Source organism: Trichomycterus rosablanca, unplaced genomic scaffold (genome assembly GCF_030014385.1).
Source record: "Trichomycterus rosablanca isolate fTriRos1 unplaced genomic scaffold, fTriRos1.hap1 scaffold_136, whole genome shotgun sequence".
Lineage (NCBI taxonomy): Eukaryota > Metazoa > Chordata > Actinopteri > Siluriformes > Trichomycteridae > Trichomycterus > Trichomycterus rosablanca.
The window spans coordinates 115,101-139,416 of record NW_026946964.1 but is presented as its reverse complement, the minus strand read 5'-3'; the positions used below and the strand labels follow the sequence as shown (position 1 = coordinate 139,416).

At 46.5% G+C, this 24,316-nt stretch overlaps 17 non-coding genes across 17 annotated transcripts; 3 read left to right on the top strand and 14 right to left on the bottom strand.

The window, feature by feature from the left end:
• Positions 1-1,266: 1,266 nt before the first annotated feature.
• Positions 1,267-1,338, bottom strand: trnad-guc (transfer RNA aspartic acid (anticodon GUC)). Its single transcript has one exon. It is a non-coding gene; the product is annotated as a tRNA-Asp (tRNA).
• An 83-nt stretch (positions 1,339-1,421) lies between these two features.
• On the bottom strand, positions 1,422-1,494 carry trnav-aac (transfer RNA valine (anticodon AAC)). Its single transcript has one exon. It is a non-coding gene; the product is annotated as a tRNA-Val (tRNA).
• Positions 1,495-1,602: 108 nt separating this feature from the next.
• trnav-uac (transfer RNA valine (anticodon UAC)) lies at positions 1,603-1,675 on the bottom strand. Its single transcript has one exon. It is a non-coding gene; the product is annotated as a tRNA-Val (tRNA).
• Positions 1,676-1,779: 104 nt separating this feature from the next.
• On the bottom strand, positions 1,780-1,852 carry trnav-cac (transfer RNA valine (anticodon CAC)). Its single transcript has one exon. It is a non-coding gene; the product is annotated as a tRNA-Val (tRNA).
• Positions 1,853-3,201: 1,349 nt separating this feature from the next.
• On the bottom strand, positions 3,202-3,274 carry trnav-aac (transfer RNA valine (anticodon AAC)). Its single transcript has one exon. It is a non-coding gene; the product is annotated as a tRNA-Val (tRNA).
• A 285-nt stretch (positions 3,275-3,559) lies between these two features.
• trnav-cac (transfer RNA valine (anticodon CAC)) lies at positions 3,560-3,632 on the bottom strand. The gene has a single exon. It is a non-coding gene; the product is annotated as a tRNA-Val (tRNA).
• Positions 3,633-4,578: 946 nt separating this feature from the next.
• trnag-ucc (transfer RNA glycine (anticodon UCC)) lies at positions 4,579-4,650 on the top strand. The gene has a single exon. It is a non-coding gene; the product is annotated as a tRNA-Gly (tRNA).
• Positions 4,651-5,000: 350 nt separating this feature from the next.
• trnav-uac (transfer RNA valine (anticodon UAC)) lies at positions 5,001-5,073 on the bottom strand. The gene has a single exon. It is a non-coding gene; the product is annotated as a tRNA-Val (tRNA).
• A 104-nt stretch (positions 5,074-5,177) lies between these two features.
• Positions 5,178-5,250, bottom strand: trnav-cac (transfer RNA valine (anticodon CAC)). The gene has a single exon. It is a non-coding gene; the product is annotated as a tRNA-Val (tRNA).
• Positions 5,251-6,196: 946 nt separating this feature from the next.
• On the top strand, positions 6,197-6,268 carry trnag-ucc (transfer RNA glycine (anticodon UCC)). Its single transcript has one exon. It is a non-coding gene; the product is annotated as a tRNA-Gly (tRNA).
• Positions 6,269-6,387: 119 nt separating this feature from the next.
• trnag-gcc (transfer RNA glycine (anticodon GCC)) lies at positions 6,388-6,458 on the top strand. The gene has a single exon. It is a non-coding gene; the product is annotated as a tRNA-Gly (tRNA).
• Positions 6,459-6,715: 257 nt separating this feature from the next.
• Positions 6,716-6,787, bottom strand: trnad-guc (transfer RNA aspartic acid (anticodon GUC)). Its single transcript has one exon. It is a non-coding gene; the product is annotated as a tRNA-Asp (tRNA).
• An 83-nt stretch (positions 6,788-6,870) lies between these two features.
• On the bottom strand, positions 6,871-6,943 carry trnav-aac (transfer RNA valine (anticodon AAC)). Its single transcript has one exon. It is a non-coding gene; the product is annotated as a tRNA-Val (tRNA).
• Positions 6,944-7,051: 108 nt separating this feature from the next.
• Positions 7,052-7,124, bottom strand: trnav-uac (transfer RNA valine (anticodon UAC)). The gene has a single exon. It is a non-coding gene; the product is annotated as a tRNA-Val (tRNA).
• Positions 7,125-12,100: 4,976 nt separating this feature from the next.
• On the bottom strand, positions 12,101-12,172 carry trnad-guc (transfer RNA aspartic acid (anticodon GUC)). The gene has a single exon. It is a non-coding gene; the product is annotated as a tRNA-Asp (tRNA).
• An 83-nt stretch (positions 12,173-12,255) lies between these two features.
• On the bottom strand, positions 12,256-12,328 carry trnav-aac (transfer RNA valine (anticodon AAC)). Its single transcript has one exon. It is a non-coding gene; the product is annotated as a tRNA-Val (tRNA).
• Positions 12,329-12,432: 104 nt separating this feature from the next.
• Positions 12,433-12,505, bottom strand: trnav-cac (transfer RNA valine (anticodon CAC)). The gene has a single exon. It is a non-coding gene; the product is annotated as a tRNA-Val (tRNA).
• Positions 12,506-24,316: the final 11,811 nt, after the last annotated feature.

The following is a 24,316-nucleotide window of genomic DNA, read 5'->3' as shown; positions in this document are numbered from 1 at the left end:
GATATAGACAGTTTGGACTTTAAGCCACTTTGACACAATATAATTGCAGTCTATTTACCATATACACAACCATAATGATTAAGGTCTGATTGAGTGCACTTTATAATTTCCATCTAATTATTTTTGGAACACTTTTACATTGTTTATCACATTCACAGATTCTACCTTGAACAAATTATATATTTGGAATTATGTATTCTTATGTTTTCATGTGAAATGTTTCAATAGTCTTGAAAAATAGGCTACTTAGTTAAGGTCTATTTATTTAAATTGTTGTAGACAGATATTTAAATCTATTCATTAACATAAATATGTGTTTGATAACATGTTTGTTAGAACTTTTCTTTCTTTTTTTTCAATCTACAATCTACAAGATAAATGAATGATGAGTAAAACTATATTTATTTACAGAAACTTATTTTGACACTTTATGGTCATCTATATTCACCACTATGGATTTGGAAAACAAACGCTGGGCTTAACCTGCTCAATGATCAAGAATGTTTAGTTCGATTTTAGTTAGATTCGCTTCATCAGCCACGCAGAACGCAAACGCCACGAGATCCGCTGTAGCTCACGTGGGTTGCAGGTGGCGACTGTCCGACTTGACGGCTTTCTTTTAACCTCCTCCCCCAACTGCAACCGGCAGCTCTCGCTGACCACCAAGGCGAGGCGCAGTTCATCTCGAACAAGCCTAAGCTCTTTGTCTGAATCCCAGCTGTGACATCAGCAAACTCACCGTGCAGCCATTGGAGGAAAGGGGTGTGAAAGCTCTCTGCTAGTCCTGATAGACCAATAATGTGGTGGCACACAGCTGGGGTGATGGTGAAAGCTGTTGTGCAGTTGTTCTCTTTGTTGATGTGATGCAGAGAGATCAGCTGACTGCTAAAAGACCTCCTAGCACAATTACTCACCAAAGAACAAGTCTTGGAGACCAACTCCCCTTCACAGAGCCACAAAGACAAAACCAGCACTTGCTTGCAGCAACGGGTTCTAACAGGGTGGTGCTTTTGTCGCCTGCGTTGGTGGTATAGTGGTGAGCATCTGAGGCAATCTGAAATAGAGCCAAACAGGAGCTGTACACAGGGACAGTGGCCATTCTTCTTATCTCATGGAAAGGCCCTTGTTCTACTTAATGTCACCAAGACCAAACAGTGTTACCTTCAAGGAATGTGCCACGTGCAGTTTGAGAAGACTCAAAAAGAAAATCAGATGCAGACTAGTCACTCTTCCATGCCATGCGCTTAGCGGCAAAAACAATGCCGTCTCCCCGTCGGGGAATCGAACCCCGGTCTTCCGCGTGACAGGCGGAGATACTGTCCACTATACTAACGAGGACGAGCAAAAGGGGCATCGATTAGGCATACCTCCCTGAAACTCTCACCACTTGAGGTGAACAGAAAGGCCACCTGCAGCAAAGATGTTTCTGCCCGGTTTCGAACCGGGGACCTTTCGCGTGTTAGGCGAACGTGATGACCACTACACTACAGAAACTAACTGAGTTGGGCACTTCCTGGCTGCAGCTTTGTGTCTGGAATAAACTGAAATTCAAAACCTAGATGAAGGAAGAATGTTGTCATGCGAAGCATAAAAAGTCTCAGCTGCTTCTGCCCGGTTTCGAACCGGGGACCTTTCGCGTGTAAAGCGAACGTGATGACCACTACACTACAGAAACTGAGTCGAGCACCTCCTGGCTGCAGCTTAGTGTCTGGATTAAAAAGGGACTCAAAACACAAATATGGGCAGAAAGTTATCAAGCGATGCATAAAGGGTAAGCATTGTTTCTGCCCGGTTTCGAACCGGGGACCTTTCGCGTGTGAGGCGAACGTGATGACCACTACACTACAGAAACTGCATGCCTCAGCTCAGTGCCACTTGTGTTGCAGCACTCATCAGAGGCTTCACTCATCCAAAGAACTGGCTCAATTCTACTGACTAAGTCATGGGCCATGGGCTTACCAACAACAAAAAGCTAAAGCAGCAAACACGTGTCTGTGTGCCTTTAAAGCAGAGAAAGCAAAAGTAGCACTTGCAGCAACACAAAAGCATGGCATCAAAGTGTGAAGCCAGGCAAACGGCACAAGACACAAGCACCCAGTCCCTACAGCTAAGCACAAACTGCAGCTTCCACAAGCAGCCTTTGCATTATGCTAAATGGCCAAACTGGCTCAGTAACATAAGCCTCCCACTCCAAACTATTTCAGTACAACAAGTGAGAAAGATCTCAGTCATGGTCAATGAAACTTTGAAATGAAACTTACAGATGAGAGAGCAGATTTGCAGAAAGGCACCCAGGTGTTCTCCTGCTTCCACAGGGCTATGAGAGTCTCCTTGCATCCCTGGAAACTTTGCAATGTGCAGCAGAAGGAGTCCAAGCAGTATTCCACTAAAATGAACCTGGGTCTTGCTGGGAGCCTCCACTCATCCACAGGACTTGATCACTTCTACTGGTCCCCTCCCTTTCCAGAAATTCAAAAGCTCTTTGTCTGAATCCCAGCTGTGACATCAGCAAACTCACCGTGCAGCCATTGGAGGAAAGGGGTGTGAAAGCTCTCTGCTAGTCCTGATAGACCAATAATGTGGTGGCACACAGCTGGGGTGATGGTGAAAGCTGTTGTGCAGTTGTTCTCTTTGTTGATGTGATGCAGAGAGATCAGCTGACTGCTAAAAGACCTCCTAGCACAATTACTCACCAAAGAACAAGTCGTGGAGACCCAACTCCCCTTCACAGAGCCACAAAGACAAAACCAGCACTTGCTTGCAGCAACGGGTTCTAACAGGGTGGTGCTTTTGTCGCCTGCGTTGGTGGTATAGTGGTGAGCATCTGAGGCAATCTGAAATAGAGCCAAACAGGAGCTGTACACAGGGACAGTGGCCATTCTTCTTATCTCATGGAAAGGCCCTTGTTCTACTTAATGTCACCAAGACCAAACAGTGTTACCTTCAAGGAATGTGCCACGTGCAGTTTGAGAAGACTCAAAAAGAAAATCAGATGCAGACTAGTCACTCTTCCATGCCATGCGCTTAGCGGCAAAAACAACGCCGTCTCCCCGTCGGGGAATCGAACCCCGGTCTTCCGCGTGACAGGCGGAGATACTGTCCACCATACTAACGAGGACGAGCAAAAGGGGCATCGATTAGGCATACCTCCCTGAAACTCTCACCACTTGAGGTGAACAGAAAAGCCACCTGCAGCAAAGATGTTCCTGCCCGGTTTCGAACCGGGGACCTTTCGCGTGTTAGGCGAACGTGATGACCACTACACTACAGAAACTAACTGAGTGGGGCACTTCCTGGCTGCAGCTTTGTGTCTGGAATAAACTGAAATTCAAAACCTAGATGAAGGAAGAATGTTGTCATGCGAAGCATAAAAATTCTCAGCTGCTTCTGCCCGGTTTCGAACCGGGGACCTTTCGCGTGTAAAGCTAACGTGATGACCACTACACTACAGAAACTGAGTTGGGCACCTCCTGGCTGCAGCTTAGTGTCTGGATTAAAAAGGGACTCAAAACAGACATATGGGCAGAAAGTTATCAAGCGATGCATAAAGGGTAAGCATTGTTTCTGCCCGGTTTCGAACCGGGGACCTTTCGCGTGTGAGGCGAACGTGATGACCACTACACTACAGAAACTGCATGCCTCAGCTCAGTGCCACTTGTGTTGCAGCACTCATCAGAGGCTTCACTCATCCAAAGAACTGGCTCAATTCTACTGACTAAGTCATGGGCCATGGGCTTACCAACAACAAAAAGCTAAAGCAGCAAACACGTGTCTGTGTGCCTTTAAAGCAGAGAAAGCAAAAGTAGCACTTGCAGCAACACAAAAGCATGGCATCAAAGTGTGAAGCCAGGCAAACGGCACAAGACACAAGCACCCAGTCCCTACAGCTAAGCACAAACTGCAGCTTCCACAAGCAGCCTTTGCATTATGCTAAATGGCCAAACTGGCTCAGTAACATAAGCCTCCCTCTCCAAACTAATTCAGTACAACAAGTGAGAAAGATCTCAGTCATGGTCAATGAAACTTTGAAATGAAACTTACAGATGAGAGAGCAGATTTGCAGAAAGGCACCCAGGTGTTCTCCTGCTTCCACAGGGCTATGAGAGTCTCCTTGCATCCCTGGAAACTTTGCAATGTGCAGCAGAAGGAGTCCAAGCAGTATTCCACTAAAATGAACCTGGGTCTTGCTGGGAGCCTCCACTCATCCACAGGACTTGATCACTTCTACTGGTCCCCTCCCTTTCCAGAAATTCAAAAGCTCTTTGTCTGAATCCCAGCTGTGACATCAGCAAACTCACCGTGCAGCCATTGGAGGAAAGGGGTGTGAAAGCTCTCTGCTAGTCCTGATAGACCAATAATGTGGTGGCACACAGCTGGGGTGATGGTGAAAGCTGTTGTGCAGTTGTTCTCTTTGTTGATGTGATGCAGAGAGATCAGCTGACTGCTAAAAGACCTCCTAGCACAATTACTCACCAAAGAACAAGTCGTGGAGACCAACTCCCCTTCACAGAGCCACAAAGACAAAACCAGCACTTGCTTGCAGCAACGGGTTCTAACAGGGTGGTGCTTTTGTCGCCTGCGTTGGTGGTATAGTGGTGAGCATAGCTGCCTTCCAAGCAGTTGACCCGGGTTAGATTCCCGGCCAATGCATACCCTTTAACCAGCAGGTGCCAAGGGAACAAAAAGTAGCTTGCAACTACTTTCATATTGCTCGCTGCAACATAATTCCACCATCTCAGCCAGGAAGGTCTGAAGCTGGGCATGTGCAGCATTGGTGGTTCAGTGGTAGAATCCAGCCAAACAGGAGCTGTACACAGGGACAGTGGCCATTCTTCTAATCTCATGGAAAGGCCCTTGTTCTACTTAATGTCACCAAGACCAAACAGTGTTACCTTCAAGGAATGTGCCACGTGCAGTTTGAGAAGACTCAAAAAGAAAATCAGATGCAGACTAGTCACTCTTCCACTTGAGGTGAACAGAAAGGCCACCTGCAGCAAAGATGTTTCTGCCCGGTTTCGAACCGGGGACCTTTCGCGTGTAAAGCGAACGTGATGACCACTACACTACAGAAACTGAGTCTAGCACCTCCTGGCTGCAGCTTAGTGTCTGGATTAAAAAGGGACTCAAAACACAAATATGGGCAGAAAGTTATCAAGCGATGCATAAAGGGTAAGCATTGTTTCTGCCCGGTTTCGAACCGGGGACCTTTCGCGTGTGAGGCGAACGTGATGACCACTACACTACAGAAACTGCATGCCTCAGCTCAGTGCCACTTGTGTTGCAGCACTCATCAGAGGCTTCACTCATCCAAAGAACTGGCTCAATTCTACTGACTAAGTCATGGGCCATGGGCTTACCAACAACAAAAAGCTAAAGCAGCAAACACGTGTCTGTGTGCCTTTAAAGCAGAGAAAGCAAAAGTAGCACTTGCAGCAACACAAAAGCATGGCATCAAAGTGTGAAGCCAGGCAAACGGCACAAGACACAAGCACCCAGTCCCTACAGCTAAGCACAAACTGCAGCTTCCACAAGCAGCCTTTGCATTATGCTAAATGGCCAAACTGGCTCAGTAACATAAGCCACCCACTCCAAACTAATTCAGTACAACAAGTGAGAAAGATCTCAGTCATGGTCAATGAAACTTTGAAATGAAACTTACAGATGAGAGAGCAGATTTGCAGAAAGGCACCCAGGTGTTCTCCTGCTTCCACAGGGCTATGAGAGTCTTCTTGCATCCCTGGAAACTTTGCAATGTGCAGCAGAAGGAGTCCAAGCAGTATTCCACTAAAATGAACCTGGGTCTTGCTGGGAGCCTCCACTCATCCACAGGACTTGATCACTTCTACTGGTCCCCTCCCTTTCCAGAAATTTAAAAGCTCTTTGTCTGAATCCCAGCTGTGACATCAGCAAACTCACCGTGCAGCCATTGGAGGAAAGGGGTGTGAAAGCTCTCTGCTAGTCCTGATAGACCAATAATGTGGTGGCACACAGCTGGGGTGATGGTGAAAGCTGTTGTGCAGTTGTTCTCTTTGTTGATGTGATGCAGAGAGATCAGCTGACTGCTAAAAGACCTCCTAGCACAATTACTCACCAAAGAACAAGTCTTGGAGACCAACTCCCCTTCACAGAGCCACAAAGACAAAACCAGCACTTGCTTGCAGCAACGGGTTCTAACAGGGTGGTGCTTTTGTCGCCTGCGTTGGTGGTATAGTGGTGAGCATAGCTGCCTTCCAAGCAGTTGACCCGGGTTCGATTCCCGGCCAACGCATACCTTTTTAACCAGCAGGTGCCAAGGGAACAAAAAGTAGCTTGCAACTCCTTTCATATTGCTCGCTGCAACATAATTCCACCATCTCAGCCAGGAAGGTCTGAAGCTGGGCATGTGCAGCATTGGTGGTTCAGTGGTAGAATTCTCGCCTGCCACGCGGGAGGCCCGGGTTCGATTCCCGGCCAATGCATCGACTGCTTTTTCTTCACTAGAGACAAGCGTAACCTGAGGCAATCTGAAATCCAGCCAAACAGGAGCTGTACACAGGGACAGTGGCCATTCTTCTAATCTCATGGAAAGGCCCTTTTTCTACTTAATGTCACCAAGACCAAACAGTGTTACCTTCAAGGAATGTGCCACGTGCAGTTTGAGAAGACTCAAAAAGAAAATCAGATGCAGACTAGTCACTCTTCCATGCCATGCGCTTAGCGGCAAAAACAATGCCTTCTCCCCGTCGGGGAATCGAACCCCGGTCTTCCGCGTGACAGGCGGAGATACTGTCCACTATACTAACGAGGACGAGCAATAAGGGCATCGATTAGGCATACCTCCCTGAAACTCTCACCACTTGAGGTGAACAGAAAGGCCACCTGCAGCAAAGATGTTTCTGCCCGGTTTCGAACCGGGGACCTTTCGCGTGTTAGGCGAACGTGATGACCACTACACTACAGAAACTAACTGAGTGGGGCACTTCCTGGCTGCAGCTTTGTGTCTGGAATAAACTGAAATTCAAAACCTAGATGAAGGAAGAATGTTGTCATGCGAAGCATAAAAAGTCTCAGCTGCTTCTGCCCGGTTTCGAACCGGGGACCTTTCGCGTGTAAAGCCAACGTGATGACCACTACACTACAGAAACTGAGATGGGCTTCTCCTGGCTGCAGCTTAGTGTCTGGATTAAAAAGGGACTCAAAACAAACATATGGGCAGAAAGTTATCAAGCGATGCAGAAAGGGTAAGCATTGTTTCTGCCCGGTTTCGAACCGGAGACCTTTCGCATGTGAGGCGAACGTGATGACCACTACACTACAGAAACTGCATGCCTCAGCTCAGTGCCACTTGTGTTGCAGCACTCATCAGAGGCTTCACTCATCCAAAGAACTGGCTCAATTCTACTGACTAAGTCATGGGCCATGGGCTTACCAACAACAAAAAGCTAAAGCAGCAAACACGTGTCTGTGTGCCTTTAAAGCAGAGAAAGCAAAAGTAGCACTTGCAGCAACACAAAAGCATGGCATCAAAGTGTGAAGCCAGGCAAACGGCACAAGACACAAGCACCCAGTCCCCACAGCTAAGCACAAACTGCATCTTCCACAAGCAGCCTTTGCTTCATGCTAAATGGCCAAACTGGCTCAGTAACATAAGCCTCCCATTCCAAACTAATTCAGTACAACAAGTGAGAAAGATCTCAGTCATGGTCAATGAAACTTTGAAATGAAACTTACAGATGAGAGAGCAGATTTGCAGAAAGGCACCCAGGTGTTCTCCTGCTTCCACAGGGCTATGAGAGTCTCCTTGCATCCCTGGAAACTTTGCAATGTGCAGCAGAAGGAGTCCAAGCAGTATTCCACTAAAATGAACCTGGGTCTTGCTGGGAGCCTCCACTCATCCACAGGACTTGATCACTTCTACTGGTCCCCTCCCTTTCCAGAAATTCAAAAGCTCTTTGTCTGAATCCCAGCTGTGACATCAGCAAACTCACCGTGCAGCCATTGGAGGAAAGGGGTGTGAAAGCTCTCTGCTAGTCCTGATAGACCAATAATGTGGTGGCACACAGCTGGGGTGATGGTGAAAGCTGTTGTGCAGTTGTTCTCTTTGTTGATGTGATGCAGAGAGATCAGCTGACTGCTAAAAGACCTCCTAGCACAATTACTCACCAAAGAACAAGTCTTGGAGACCAACTCCCCTTCACAGAGCCACAAAGACAAAACCAGCACTTGCTTGCAGCAACGGGTTCTAACAGGGTGGTGCTTTTGTCGCCTGCGTTGGTGGTATAGTGGTGAGCATAGCTGCCTTCCAAGCAGTTGACCCGGGTTAGATTCCCAGCCAACGCATACCCTTTAACCAGCAGGTGCCAAGGGAACAAAAAGTAGCTTGCAACTACTTTCATATTGCTCGCTGCAACATAATTCCACCATCTCAGCCAGGAAGGTCTGAAGCTGGGAATGTGCAGCATTGGTGGTTCAGTGGTAGAATCCAGCCAAACAGGAGCTGTACACAGGGACAGTGGCCATTCTTCTAATCTCATGGAAAGGCCCTTGTTCTACTTAATGTCACCAAGACCAAACAGTGTTACCTTCAAGGAATGTGCCACGTGCAGTTTGAGAAGACTCAAAAAGAAAATCAGATGCAGACTAGTCACTCTTCCATGCCATGCGCTTAGCGGCATCTTTGGCGCCGCGGATGTGGCTGCCTGTTGCAACAGCTCCTGCTCATGTTTGAGTTTTTTCTACTTTTTTCCTTTCTTGTAAGTACTTAAGTTTTTCCTTTTTGTTAGCTAAGTGTTTGTACTTGTTTTTATGCACAATGGACACCAAACTTGTGCTTGTTATTGTTTTTGCACTATTTTTTTCGCTGTTTACGACTGTGTCTGGAGATCCCTTGCGGAGCCACGCTCCTATTGTTTACACCAGGAATCAGCTGTTAGCGCTTAGCAACACAGCTGTGCTACCGCATGAGAGGCACGACATCCCCCGCGAGCTGAGGAGGAGGAAGCGGGGGAGACGGGCTGGAGCTCTACGTCGGGATAGAAAGAGACGTTATAAACCGGTTCTTCCTTCCATCGTTATGGGGAACGTAAGATCTCTCACCAATAAGATGGACGAGCTGACGGCGCTAACGCGGCATCAGAGGGAGTATCGGGAGTGTAGCGTTATGGTGTTTACAGAGTCCTGGCTCAACACGCTCATCCCGGACACGCTCGTATCTCTGGACGGCTTTCACCTCATCCGAGCGGACAGGACAGCGGAGAGCGGTAAGAGGAAGGGAGGAGGACTGGCAGTATTTGTGAATGAAAGATGGTGTAACTCTGGGCACATCGCTATTAAGGAACAGATCTGCTGTAAGAACATTGAACTGTTAGCCGTTAGCATGAGACCGTACTATCTCCCGAGGGAATTCTCGCACGTTATCGCGATAGCTGCGTATGTCCCGCCCTCTGCTAACGCTGACGCTGCCTGTGACGTCCTGCACGCAGCTGTGTGCAGGCTGCAGACACAGCACCCACAAGCCCTCCTTCTCATCTCAGGAGACTTTAATCATGTTTCTCCATCCTCCACTCTGTCCACCTTCACACAATATGTAACCTGCCACACCAGAGACAATAAAATACTGGACTTGTTTTATGCCAACACTAAGGAGGCTTATAACTCATCACCTCTCCCTCCCCTTGGAAGATCTGATCACAATCTGGTTCATCTTCTGCCGGTGTACAAACCCCTTGTGCACAGAGAACCAGCAGTCACCCGCACAGTTAAGAAATGGTCTAAGGAGACTAAAGAGGCTCTAAAGGACTGTTTTGAAACAACAGTGTGGGAAGAACTGTGTGACCCTAATGGGGAGGACATTGACAGTCTCACTCATTGCATCACGGATTATGTCAACTTCTGTGTGGAGAACACTGTCCCCACCAAGACTGTTCGGTGTTTCTCCAACAATAAGCCATGGATAAATCCTGACATAAAGGCTCTCCTAAAAAAGAAAAAGAGGGCCTTCAGATCGGGCGATAAGGATGAGCTGAAAGCTGTGCAGAGAGAACTGAGAAGGAAGATCAGAGAGGGGAAAGCTGGCTACAGGAAGAAGCTGGAAGAAGAACTACAGCAGAAAAATGTCAGTGGAGTTTGGAAAGGCCTTAAAACCATCTCTGGTCACAAGAAGCCCGACTCCCAGGTGGTGGGGGACCAGAAGTGGGTGAACGAACTCAATTTGTTCTTCAATAGATTTGATCACTCACATGTCCATCCCCCTACACAGACATCACAGCTGTACCCCCCTTCTGTGGCACCACCAACATGCTGCCCTCCCCCGTCTCTCACACTCACGCCCTTATCACAGCCACCCCCTACTGGTTCATCTGCTGGCAACTTTAACTTCCCATTCACGCACTCCAACACCCAGCCTCCATGCTCCAATCTGTCCTTCACAACAGCCCAGGTGAGGAATGAGCTGAAGAAAATCAAAGTGAAGAAAGCTGCGGGTCCAGATGGCATCAGTGCCAGGCTCCTCAAGTCCTGTGCAGATCAGCTGTGCGGGGTAGTCGAGCACATGTTTAACCTGAGTCTGAAGCTGGGAAGAGTACCACAGCTGTGGAAAACATCTTGTGTGGTACCTGTGCCAAAAACACAGCACCCAAAGGACCTAAACAGCTACAGACCGGTGGCACTGACTTCACATTTGATGAAATCACTGGAGAGGCTGGTCCTTACCCATCTCCGCCCTCTGGTGAACCCATCCATGGACCCTCTTCAGTTTGCTTACCAGCCTGGCGTTGGGGTGGATGATGCCATCATCCATCTGTTACACGGAACTCTTTCTCACCTGGAGAAGCCTGGGAGCACTGTGAGAATAACCTTCTTCGATTTCTCCAGTGCTTTTAACACCATACGGCCGGGGCTCCTGAAGGACAAACTGGATCATGTTGGAGTGGACAGTCACCTGTCCAATTGGATACTGGACTACCTCAGCAACCAACCACAGTATCTGAGGGCACGGGACTGTGTGTCTGATATGGTGGTCAGCAGCACAGGGGCCCCTCAGGGAACGGTCTTGGCACCATTCCTCTTCACCCTGTACACGGCTGACTTCATGTACAGATCACCGGACTGTCACCTCCAGAAGTTCTCTGATGACTCAGCAATTGTCGGACTTATAAACAATGACGAGGACAGCGAGTACAGAGAACTGATCCAGGACTTCATGGACTGGTGTCTGCTGAACCACCTCCAGTTAAACGTGGGGAAGACCAAAGAACTGGTGGTGGATTTCCGCAGGTGCAGATCCACCTTGCCACCGGTGAACATCCAAGGAATGGACATTGAGAGAGTGGACTCTTATAAGTACCTGGGTGTTCATCTAAACAACAAACTGGACTGGTCAGTTAACACTAACGCACTTTATAAAAAAGGTCAGAGTAGACTCTACCTACTCAGGAGACTGAGGTCATTTGGAGTGCGGGGGGCACTCCTAAGGACTTTCTTTGACACAGTGGTGGCATCAGCCATCTTTTACGGAGTGGTATGCTGGGGCAGTAGCATCTCTACAGCGGACAGGAAGAGACTGAACAAACTCATTAAGAGGGCCGGCTCTGTCCTGGGGAGCCCCTTAGACCCAGTGCAGGTGGTGGGAGACAGAAGGATGTTAGCCAAGCTGGCATCCATGCTGGAGAATGATTCCCACCCCATGCATGAGACTCTGGCAGCACTGGGCAGCTCCTTCAGTGACAGGCTGCTTCACCCTAAATGTGGGAAGGAGCGGTACCGTAGGTCCTTCCTTCCTGCTGCTGTTAGATTATACAACCAGCACTGCTCCAGATAGATCACACACACACACACTTTAAATTATTATTCATTAAAATGTGCAATTTTTTTTCCCCCATGTGTAACTATTACAATGTGCAATATTCTCACGTGCAGTTATTGTAAATATTTTTAGAGTTTTCTGACTTTTTATTATTATTGTTATACATTGTACTATTTTTATTTTTTATTTTTTATCGTCTATTTTTATTTTTTTACTGAGTGCTGTACTATCCCTTTGCTGCTGCAACAATGTGAATTTCCCCATTGTGGGACTAATAAAGGATTATCTTATCTTATCTTATCTTAAAAACAATGCCGTCTCCCCGTCGGGGAATCGAACCCCGGTCTTCCGCATGACAGGCGGAGATACTGTCCACTATACTAACGAGGACGAGCAAAAGGGGCATCGATTAGGCATACCTCCCTGAAACTCTCACCACTTGAGGTGAACAGAAAGGCCACCTGCAGCAAAGATGTTTCTGCCCGGTTTCGAACCGGGGACCTTTCGCGTGTTAGGCGAACGTGATGACCACTACACTACAGAAACTGAGTCGAGCACCTCCTGGCTGCAGCTTAGTGTCTGGATTAAAAAGGGACTCAAAACACAAATATGGGCAGAAAGTTATCAAGCGATGCATAAAGGGTAAGCATTGTTTCTGCCCGGTTTCGAACCGGGGACCTTTCGCGTGTGAAGCGAACGTGATGACCACTACACTACAGAAACTGCATGCCTCAGCTCAGTGCCACTTGTGTTGCAGCACTCATCAGAGGCTTCACTCATCCAAAGAACTGGCTCAATTCTACTGACTAAGTCATGGGCCATGGGCTTACCAACAACAAAAAGCTAAAGCAGCAAACACGTGTCTGTGTGCCTTTAAAGCAGAGAAAGCAAAAGTAGCACTTGCAGCAACACAAAAGCATGGCATCAAAGTGTGAAGCCAGGCAAACGGCACAAGACACAAGCACCCAGTCCCTACAGCTAAGCACAAACTGCAGCTTCCACAAGCAGCCTTTGCATTATGCTAAATGGCCAAACTGGCTCAGTAACATAAGCCTCCCACTCCAAACTAATTCAGTACAACAAGTGAGAAAGATCTCAGTCATGGTCAATGAAACTTTGAAATGAAACTTACAGATGAGAGAGCAGATTTGCAGAAAGGCACCCAGGTGTTCTCCTGCTTCCACAGGGCTATGAGAGTCTCCTTGCATCCCTGGAAACTTTGCAATGTGCAGCAGAAGGAGTCCAAGCAGTATTCCACTAAAATGAACCTGGGTCTTGCTGGGAGCCTCCACTCATCCACAGGACTTGATCACTTCTACTGGTCCCCTCCCTTTCCAGAAATTCAAAAGCTCTTTGTCTGAATCCCAGCTGTGACATCAGCAAACTCACCGTGCAGCCATTGGAGGAAAGGGGTGTGAAAGCTCTCTGCTAGTCCTGATAGACCAATAATGTGGTGGCACACAGCTGGGGTGATGGTGAAAGCTGTTGTGCAGTTGTTCTCTTTGTTGATGTGATGCAGAGAGATCAGCTGACTGCTAAAAGACCTCCTAGCACAATTACTCACCAAAGAACAAGTCTTGGAGACCAACTCCCCTTCACAGAGCCACAAAGACAAAACCAGCACTTGCTTGCAGCAACGGGTTCTAACAGGGTGGTGCTTTTGTCGCCTGCGTTGGTGGTATAGTGGTGAGCATAGCTGCCTTCCAAGCAGTTGACCTGGGTTCGATTCCTGGCCAACGCATACCCTTTAACCAGCAGGTGCCAAGGGAACAAAAAGTAGCTTGCAACTCCTTTCATATTGCTCGCTGCAACATAATTTCACCATCTCAGCCAGGAAGGTCTGAAGCTGGGCATGTGCAGCATTGGTGGTTCAGTGGTAGAATCCAGCCAAACAGGAGCTGTACACAGGGACAGTGGCCATTCTTCTAATCTCATGGAAAGGCCCTTGTTCTACTTAATGTCACCAAGACCAAACAGTGTTACCTTCAAGGAATGTGCCACGTGCAGTTTGAGAAGACTCAAAAAGAAAATCAGATGCAGACTAGTCACTCTTCCAGGCCATGCGCTTAGCGGCAAAAACAATGCCGACTCCTCGTCGGGGAATCGAACCCCGGTCTTTAAGCAGAGAAAGCAAAAGTAGCACTTGCAGCAACACAAAAGTATGGCATCAAAGTGTGAAGCCAGGCAAACGGCACAAGACACAAGCACCCAGTCCCTACAGCTAAGCACAAACTGCAGCTTCCACAAGCAGCCTTTGCTTTATGCTAAATGGCCAAACTGGCTCAGTAACATAAGCCTCCCACTCCAAACTAATTCAGTACAACAAGTGAGAAAGATCTCAGTCATGGTCAATGAAACTTTGAAAAGAAACTTACAGATGAGAGAGCAGATTTGCAGAAAGGCACCCAGGTGTTCTCCTGCTTCCACAGGGCTATGAGAGTCTCCTTGCATCCCTGGAAACTTTGCAATGTGCAGCAGAAGGAGTCCAAGCAGTATTCCACTAAAATGAACCTGGGTCTTGCTGGGAGCCTCCACTCATCCACAGGACTTGATCACTTCTACTGGTCCCCTCCCTTTCCAGAAATTCAAAAGAGGCTTGTTCGACTTAACCCGGCGCTGCGCAGACCGATCGCCGCCTGGCTCGGTACGGTGCATGCCGGTTAGTTTTTTTTGTCCGACTTGCGTCGGCGCCACCGGCGCGTCACGATGACAGACTGGTTATAATCTCGCGAGAGCGGCGCGGCTGCAGGCGGTGGAACCGGTCCCTGCAGTTGCTCTCCACGGGCTGCGCTGCCTGAGAGACGGCTTGATGACGACAGAGCTTAATCCTCATTGGCTAGAAGCTCCGCTGAATCCTCTGGCGGTTGTTTCGTTTCATTCTAAAATGTAAATCTCAGTTTATTTGTCTTAAAGACCTGATATGTGCGAAATACTATCATGCTTTCTAGTAGCATGACAGTTTATTTTCGTACAAATTGCAACATATGTCATAATTATCATTCCATATCATGAAAAGACTCAAGTAGGCTACCTGATATTCTTTAATGTAACAGATCTTTTTATCTTGATGTTTTTCTAGAACTTCTGATGGTTCTTGTCTTCTAATTTTATTAATATAAAGCAATCTGAATTGCTTTAATATTTTATATCTTAACTGTTTTAATACCACTATCACTATTACACTTTGATTTATTTTTCATTCTTCTCTGTAAACTTTGTAAACATTTTAAATATGCTACATAAATAAAAATGTGTGGATGTGCATGGTGTCATGTTTCTTTACAAGAACCAAGGCCAGAAGGTAAGCTGTTCTGGAAGAACAAAACAATCTTGTTCAGATGATGATTGTGTTAAGAGATTCATCTTCAATAAACCACAGCCACTATTCATCATCAATGCCTAAATAACTGATGTGTCCATGCTCGAAGAAGCACAAACTTCTACACAATTGTACAATGTACTTATTAACCACATTATTCATTAGCGACTCATACTGGGCACATTGGTGAGCATACTGAAGTTTACTGTTTAACAATGCATCTATAAAATACAGTGGTGTGCGAACATTTGGGCACCCTGGTCACAATTACTGTTACTGTGAACAGTTAAGCAAGTTGAACATAAAATGATCTCCAACAGGCATGAAGTTAAAGATGACACAAAACATTTTTTTTGTTATGTCTCTATAATAAACTGCATCTTGGTTGTGAGGTTGTAGTGAATGCTGTTCATCATTCTCTTCATCCTGCACATCATCACCTTGGTCTCCTGGCTCCAAGCAAACATTGTGTAGAATGCAACAAGCTGACACTGCTGAGCTGATGGACTGGACATTCCTCATGTGCAGGCATCAGAGTCTCCTAAACTTTGCTTTCAGAAATCCAGTGAGAATGATAGAATAGAACTGTTTCCTGTTAAAATATGCCAGGGGGTTGTCACAGTGTGGCTTCTGAATATGAATGTGGCATCCATCTACTGCACAGATAGTGTTTGGAAATCCAGCTGCTTGAAAGCCTAACAAAGAATTGTGCAGGGTTTGTCCTAAAGGACAGGAAATGTGGTGTGCCATGTGTGTATTTACCAGAGTACAAAACTCATGGAGATGTTTGGCAAGAGTGGATTTTGTGATACTGAATCGGTCTGAAATACCCCTATATGACTCCTGGTTCGAGTGTCCATAGACAGGCTAGGACACTCTTTGTCAGTGGCAATTTTGTTTGCTGTGGATTCATATAGACAGGGCCAAACGTGTTTATAAGATCCTAAATAGTAAGTGAGAGAAAAGACGGTTATCATGATAACATCTGGATGATTATGTGGCTTCCACATACTCTACGTACCTCCACTTGTCCTTTGGTGAGTCTGAAATGACCTCTAAATTCTGAGAGACTATAGAGGGGGACAACATCCTCTACAAAATGTTGTGTTTTTGGAACAAGCCTAAAGAAGGGTAAATGTGATTAATTCCTTACGTAGACAAAATAATTATATAGACCAGGGGTCCTCAAACTTTTTAACCAAAGGGCCAGATTACTGTTCTTCAGTGTTTCGGGGGCCGGACCGCAGGTGAAATAGTAAACACACCCAAAAAAGCTATTTACTATGTATACTGGATGTATTGTCTGTGCTTTGTATAATTGTACTTCATAATGGTAATGCAGAAATTGTATTTATTTCAATAATTTCCATTATCCTTCCTCATACAGTGTGAACTGTGAGTCTGCTTTTGCCTGACGACAGTAAGCGTCAGGTTCCATATTTGTTACTGCCAGTCATAATAGCTAATAAATGTTGATCAGTGAGTCTGGATCTGGTTGGAGATTTAAGGTGTTTCAACTTCGAAAAAGTCTGCTCACAGAAGCATCGGGCCGTAGTTTGATGACCCCTGATATAGACAGTTTGGACTTTAAGCCACTTTGACACAATATAATTGCAGTCTATTTACCGTGTAGCCTGTGGTACTAGGGTTAGCCACAGGGAGGTAAATGGAGCACTAGGACCCTGGGGAAGAGACAATCTGTTGAAGCTGGGGAGAAACGCGATTTATAAAAGAGCCCTTGTGCGATCCGTAGTGGACCGGCATTATTGGAAAAAAACGTGTGTAGAACGCCGCAGCAGTCTGGATTGTTCCGATTTACGGCTACAAATGCACTAGAAACGGTATGTGAGTTTATTTTATGCATCTCTAGTAGATTGCAGGTGTGTAGTGATGGTTAAATTCTGAGAGGTAGATGCTTAATGTATTATTATTTGCCCTGTAGTTGGGTGCAGTACTGGTGAGTGGCTTTTTTCCACTGAGTAGTATCGAGGAACAAGGGTGAATCGTAAAGGTATTTATGCTCTTTTGTTGAGTTAACTAGCATTGCAGTGCAAGCTACCTGTGCAGTGTGTATATGTATGTATATATAGTGGGGGGTAGTTTACATACTATTAGCAGATAGGCTAACTTGTAGCTTCCATTCATTATGGACTTGTGTTTTAGCAAATTATCGAGGAAGTTCTCCCAGGGCATCCACAGAGCTGAAGTAGCTGGTACAAAGGAAGGACTGGACAGGATAGTAGAGCAGAGACTGGTATAGCCACTGTTTTCTTCCGTTTTGTTTCTTTTATATTTTATTTTCCTATTCTTGCGGGTTCATGTTTTGTTAACCCAAGCGTTATGAATTGATGGTGATGTGGGATTGTGCAATATGTATTGATGCTTAAGACCTATTGAGTAATGTGCAATGTCTCCTTCTATAATGGGTTGTAGTCCCTTGAGTGTATAGATGCAAGGGGGTGCTTGTGACTGCTGAACTTAGCAGGGTCTTGGGTAAAAGATCCCCAGCGCAGTCAAATCCACTACTGTGTTAACTTTCGCATGTCTTATGATCTATGTATGTTCTTTGTCTTCTCTCTGAAACCCACATAGTAAGCTGATTTGTGAACGGTGGTGGTTCGCGGATAGGCCGGTAAGTGGTTCCTGCCCAAATTGTATCTGTGATTGTGTGGTAGGTGTTGAAGATTTGTATTTCACTTGATATATCCTTTGGTCAAATGTATACACGTGATTGTGGGGTAAATCTTTGTAGTGGAAATTTTGATGGTGATTGGCTTTTCCTTATATCCTTTATGTAGAGGGCAGCAGCCATTTCCCCCCCCCCCTTCTGTGAAGCACCACCGGCCTATTTCATAACGTTGTGCGGGTTAAAAGAGGTTTTGGAGTTTTCCTATTCGTTTTAAAGAATTGAACTGTGTAATTTTATCGGTGTGACTTTCCTCCTCAATAAACATGTATTAAGACATCAGCTGTGTGTTTCATGTATATCATGATTAATTGAACCAGTGGGGAAGATTGCTTTTCTGTTATTGTTTAAGTGGGGTCTCCCACCCCTTATAACCAGGGAGTGGCGTTGTCGGGTTTACTATCACTTTTCCTAAGGTGATTAAGGCCACATTTTGGCGTTTGTCGGCAGGATCACCTAGCTGATGTGTCTTGTTTGGTGGAAAGTCACACATTTTATTAAGGGTTGTTAATAGAGAAAATAGGGAAGAAAACAGTGGTTACACTAGGTTCCATAGAGGCTGGTGAGTTTGACAAAGGTTTGGGAGTTATTTGATTATTGAAATTTTTTTTTTCTCTCTTTCTTTTTTTCTTTAATTTTATTTAATTAACCATGTCCACTAGCACTGAAACAGGAGGTGCAGTAGGGCAGAACATGGAAGAGCAGTTAAAGTTATTAATGGAGCGTGTTCAGCAATTAGAGGCAGATAATGGAAGGTTAAGGGAGTCTGCTAGGCGAGCCAGTTCTCCAGTCCATGTTAGACCAGACTATTGTGTTTATGTACCCAGAGAGAGGAAATGTCCTAAATTTTCTGGCAGTATTACTGGTTTGTCTGTAGAGGAATGGGTGGAAGAAGTTCGCCAATCCTTGGAGGTACGACACATGCCTCAGGCAGAGCAAATACTGTTTTTGTGTGATCATTTAGAAGGGGAAGCAAAAAAAGAAGTTAAGTTTCGAGCACCATCAGACCGGGACACTTCAGATAAAATTTTTGAGATTTTGTTACAGGTTTATGGGTCCTTCCAGTCCTTCGTTTCTTTGCAAAAACAGTTTCTCCAGCGCAAGCAGAGAGGAGGGGAGACTGTTCGTGAGTATTCACATGCTTTGTTGTCTTTTATGGAATCAATTAAGCGTGTTAATCCAGGGGGTGTTCCCGAATCAGATGTTTTGTTAAGAGACCAGTTTATTGAACATCTCAACGATGGGATGTTACGGCGGGAACTCAAGCGGATGGTTAGACTTGATCCTAGGTACTCTTTTTTGCAGGCACGCAATGAGGCAGTTCGTTGGGTAGATGAGGGTGAGCACGTGCCGGCCCCGAGGACTAGGGCCTATTCATATGATGCAAGAGCTCAGGTGGTTGAAGAATGTATGGTAGAGGACTGTGCTATTAATGTAGGAACCAAAGATGAGCTTCAGGAGGTAAAAGAATGTTTACGTAAACAACAATTACAGTTAGATGCCATTTTAAAGCAATTGAATGCTCCCTCTTCAACTACTTCTCGTCTAGTTGTTCCACGTCCAGGCCTTCCCTCCAGCGCAGGTACGGGTGGGTTCCATCGTCGGCCATATCGTTTTCAGCCGGACGGTAAGCCTATCTGCCTGCGCTGCAGTCAACCAGGGCATATAGCCAGGTTTTGCCGGGTAAATCTGGAAGATAGTCAGGGTTTGCCTAGGCAGGAAGGGGCAGGGGAAGGGAGTCAACAGGTTGGGGTAGTGACTTTTCCCTCTCAGCAACAGGGAAACTAGTACCTACTGACGAAGGGAGCCCATCGTCAGAAACGGGTTTAGGGGGCTCTGTTTTGCAGTTTTCTAAGCTTATTGGGACTCGTCCTTTGGTAGAAGTTAATATGGGGGGTGTAGATGTTCCTTGCTTAATTGATACAGGGTCAATGGTAACTACTATTTCTGAGAGTTTCTTTAGGCAGTATTTCCAGCCTTGGGGTGAACAGCGGCTACGGGATTGTAATTGGTTGCAGCTTAAGGCTGCCAATGGATTGGCAATCCCGTATCTTGGTTACCTGGAGCTGGATATATTAGTCTTGGGTAAGACTCTATCGAATATGGGGGTCCTAGTGGTTGGGGATCCGGTGGGCCCGCTGTCAACTAAACCTCACCCGCAGGTGCCTGGTCTCCTGGGGATGAATGTCATCAGTGGTTGTTATGATGAACTTTTCCATCAACATGGGTCTGCTTTGTTTAATTTCAGTTCTGTTCGGGGGGCAAACAAGGTGTGGAGAGAGGCATTGACTGAATGTCAGAGTCTGGATTGTGTGCCACCCTCTGGATTTTTGGGTAAGGTTAGGGTTAAAGGGCGAACTACTATCTGTATTCCTGCTGGGTCTTTGAAAATGGTTCCTGCTACATGTACTAGGGCGTTTGGGCGTGCCCTCCATTCTGCGTTGTTTGAGCCCACTAGCGGTAGGATGTCTGATGGTCTTTTAGCCTCCCGATCCTATGTGACTCTGGACAAGGGAGAAGTTCTGGTGCCCATAGTAAACGTGGAAACTAGAGATATTTGGCTTCCCCGGAGGGTAGTACTGGGAGAGTTATTTATGGCGCAAGTGCAGCCAGTGGATAATACCTCAGCTGTTTTGTTTGAGGCAACTAAGGCCCCAGGTACCGTGCAGATTCAGTCAATCCAAACACAGGGAAACCCTATCGATTTGGCTGGTCTGTCCTGGCCCAATCTTGGCCTAGAACAAGAAAAACAGGCCAAGTCACTCCTCCAGAGGTATAGTACGATATTTTCTTGTGGTGAGGGGGATTTGGGTTGTACTAATCTCCTTGAACATGAAATACCCTTGCTAGATGAGGTTCCAGTTAGGCAGCGGTATCGCCGCCTTCCTCCTTCACAGTATGAGTTAGTAAAGGCTCATATTGGGGAACTTTTAGAACAAGATGTTATACGAGTGAGTTGTAGCCCCTATGCTTCCCCTATTGTGGTGGTCCAAAAGAAGGATGGCACCATTCGCTTATGTGTCGACTATAGACAGCTTAATGCTCGCACTAGAAAGGATGCTTTCCCTTTACCCCGTATAGAAGAGTCCTTAGATGCTTTGGCCGGGTCCACCCTGTTTTCCACCCTTGATATGGCGAGTGGTTATAACCAAGTGCCGGTAGCAGAACGGGATCGGTCCAAGACAGCGTTTTGCACCCCATTTGGCCTCTTTGAATTCAATAGGATGCCATTTGGGTTGTGTAATGCACCCAGCACGTTCCAACGACTAATGGAGCGTATATTTGGAGACCAACGGTATCAGTCCTTGTTGTTATACCTTGATGATATTGTGGTATTTTCTTCTAGTTTTGAGAGCCATTTACAGCGGTTGGAGTCAGTGATGGCCAGACTGAGTCAGAATAAGTTGAAGTTGAAACTGAAGAAATGCCAATTTTTCCAATCTGAGGTAAAGTATCTGGGCCATGTCATTTCTGCTGCTGGGGTGTCAACTGATCCTGATAAGATCAAGGCAGTGGTCGAGTGGAAGCAGCCTACCACTCTGACTGAGCTCCGTTCTTTTTTGGGTTTTGCTTCCTATTATCAGCGTTTTGTAGAGGGGTTTTCTAAATGTGCAGCTCCTTTGCATCGGCTGGTGGGGTTGTTGCAAAACCATGGTAAAGGTAGAGGAGTACGTCTCATGGAGGGACACTGGGATGATGCTTGTGAAAAGGCTTTTCAGGATTTGAAGTGTCAATTAGTGGCTGCACCAGTGTTGTGCTATGCCGATTTTCGCAAGCCCTTTATTCTTGAGATTGATGCCAGCCATGCAGGTCTGGGTGCTGTTCTATCCCAAGAGCATGGGGGAAGGAATAAACCTGTGGCATATGCCAGCCGGAGTCTCCATCCTGTAGAGCGTAACATGTCTAATTACAGCTCTATGAAGCTTGAATTGCTTGCTTTGAAGTGGGCAGTTACAGAGAAGTTTCGCGAATATTTACTGGGAGCTAAGTTTACCATTTTTACAGATAATAATCCCCTTAGTTATCTGCAGACTGCTAAGCTTGGGGCAGTGGAACAACGCTGGGTTTCTCAGCTAGCCCTATTTGATTTTGATATAAAGTACCGTCCAGGGGTTATGAATCGCAATGCTGATGCATTGTCTCGGCTGCCCAGTTTTCCTCATTCTGAAGCCCTGGCCACTGTTGCCCCAGGTATAACCGTTCCATGTCCCAATGGTCCTCTACCAAGTAGTGATGCCATGGCGGTTCCATGTTCTCTTATTGATGCATTTCCAGTTTATGAAAAGGAAAATTTGCAGGCATTACAGGGGGCAGATCCCATAATAGGCTCTTTCTTGTTCTTCTGGCGGAGGGGACAATCACCCACCCACCAGGAGCGGAAGGAGGTTCACCCTGATGTCCTAGAGTTGGTCCGACAGTGGCAGAGGATTGGAGAACAGGATGGGGTTCTTTATCGGCATGTTCAGTTGCCAGATGGGGGAAAAGGCATTCGGCAACTTGTGCTGCCTTATTCACTTCGTGTAGAAGTGCTCACCGCCTTGCATAATGATCAGGGCCACCAAGGTTGTGAAAGGACAACTTGGTTGGTGCGACAACGTTGTTATTGGCCCAATATGAGAAAGGATATTGGGAAATGGTGCCAAGAATGTGAACGCTGCATTTTGGCGAAGGCGGTTCAACCTAAGGTTCGGACTTTCCCCGGAAACCTATTGGCTTTTCGACCTTTAGAGGTGGTGGCTATTGACTTTACAGTGTTGGAGCGAGCAAGTGATGGGAGGGAGAATGTGCTGGTGGTAACAGATGTTTTCTCCAAGTTTACTCAGGCTTATCCTACACCTGACCAGAGAGCCAGTACTGTAGCTCGTATACTGACGGAAAAGTGGTTCTATGTCTATGGCATCCCTCAACGCATACACTCAGATCAGGGCCGGAACTTTGAAGGTGATCTGTTGCAGAGTCTGTGCAAACTGTATGGGGTTAAGAAGAGCCGTACCACTCCCTATCATCCAGAAGGGAATGGGCAGTGTGAACGATTTAATCGAACTTTACATGATCTGCTACGAACTCTTTCTCCAGAGCACAAGCGAAGGTGGCCTTTGCTTATAACACCACTGTGCATTCCACCACTGGGTATTGCCCATTTGAACTAATGTTTGGACAAAAACCTCGTCTCCCAGTGGATGCATTACTAGGGACGCTAGAAGAAGTGGAACAAGGGGGGCCAGTCGGGGACTGGATCACAGCCCATCGGGAGCATCTTCAGTCAGCTTATGACTTGGCAGGTCACCATTTGAGGGAGGCTGCATCTCAGCGGGCTCAACAACAGCCGGAAGGAAATGCTGACCTCCTCCCCAATGGTACAGTAGTTTACCGTAGAAACCATGCTCTGGGACGGCATAAGATCCAGGATGTGTGGGATTCTACTAGGTATGTGATAGTTAGGTGTTTGGATGAGGTAGGACGGGTATATACCATCTCTCCCGTAGAGGGTAATGGCTCAGAGAGGAATGTGCATCGGACCGAAATACGGGTAGCTCCAGTTCCGGTATCATTTGCAAATTCTGAGCAGAGAAATAATGAGAGAGTCCCTCCAGCACCAGCGCAGAGAACGCCAAGTGGCGAGGAGGATTGGGCTGGTCCAGTAGTGGTCGTGGCCACTCGAGGCCCTGGTTCAGGGAGGTCTTCACTGACCCAGGAACCCTTAACAGCCTTGGTAGAGCAGGGGAGCCAGGGAGCACCATTGGTGTCTCCACTAGTATGCAATAGGAGCCTGTTGTCAGAGAATATTTCGACTACTAAGACAGTCCGACGTACTGGGCGGACAACGGCAGGTTTGCATTCTAATCTTTACCACCTTCCCCGGGCCTCTGTTATTGGGGGAAGTGATTGTACTGTGGAGACTGCTGCTCACCCATCCATAGGTACTGTCCAGGTACATTTTAGACCTTGGCAGTAGAATTTTGGAGTTTAGGTACCGGGACGGTGGCCTTTCAAGTGGGGGTGGGTGTAGCCTGTGGTACTAGGGTTAGCCACAGGGAGGTAAATGGAGCACTAGGACCCTGGGGAAGAGACAATCTGTTGAAGCTGGGGAGAAACGCGATTTATAAAAGAGCCCTTGTGCGATCCGTAGTGGACCGGCATTATTGGAAAAAAACGTGTGTAGAACGCCGCAGCAGTCTGGATTGTTCCGATTTACGGCTACAAATGCACTAGAAACGGTATGTGAGTTTATTTTATGCATCTCTAGTAGATTGCAGGTGTGTAGTGATGGTTAAATTCTGAGAGGTAGATGCTTAATGTATTATTATTTGCCCTGTAGTTGGGTGCAGTACTGGTGAGTGGCTGTTTTCCACTGAGTAGTATCGAGGAACAAGGGTGAATCGTAAAGGTATTTATGCTCTTTTGTTGAGTTAACTAGCATTGCAGTGCAAGCTACCTGTGCAGTGTGTATATGTATGTATATATAGTGGGGGGTAGTTTACATACTATTAGCAGATAGGCTAACTTGTAGCTTCCATTCATTATGGAC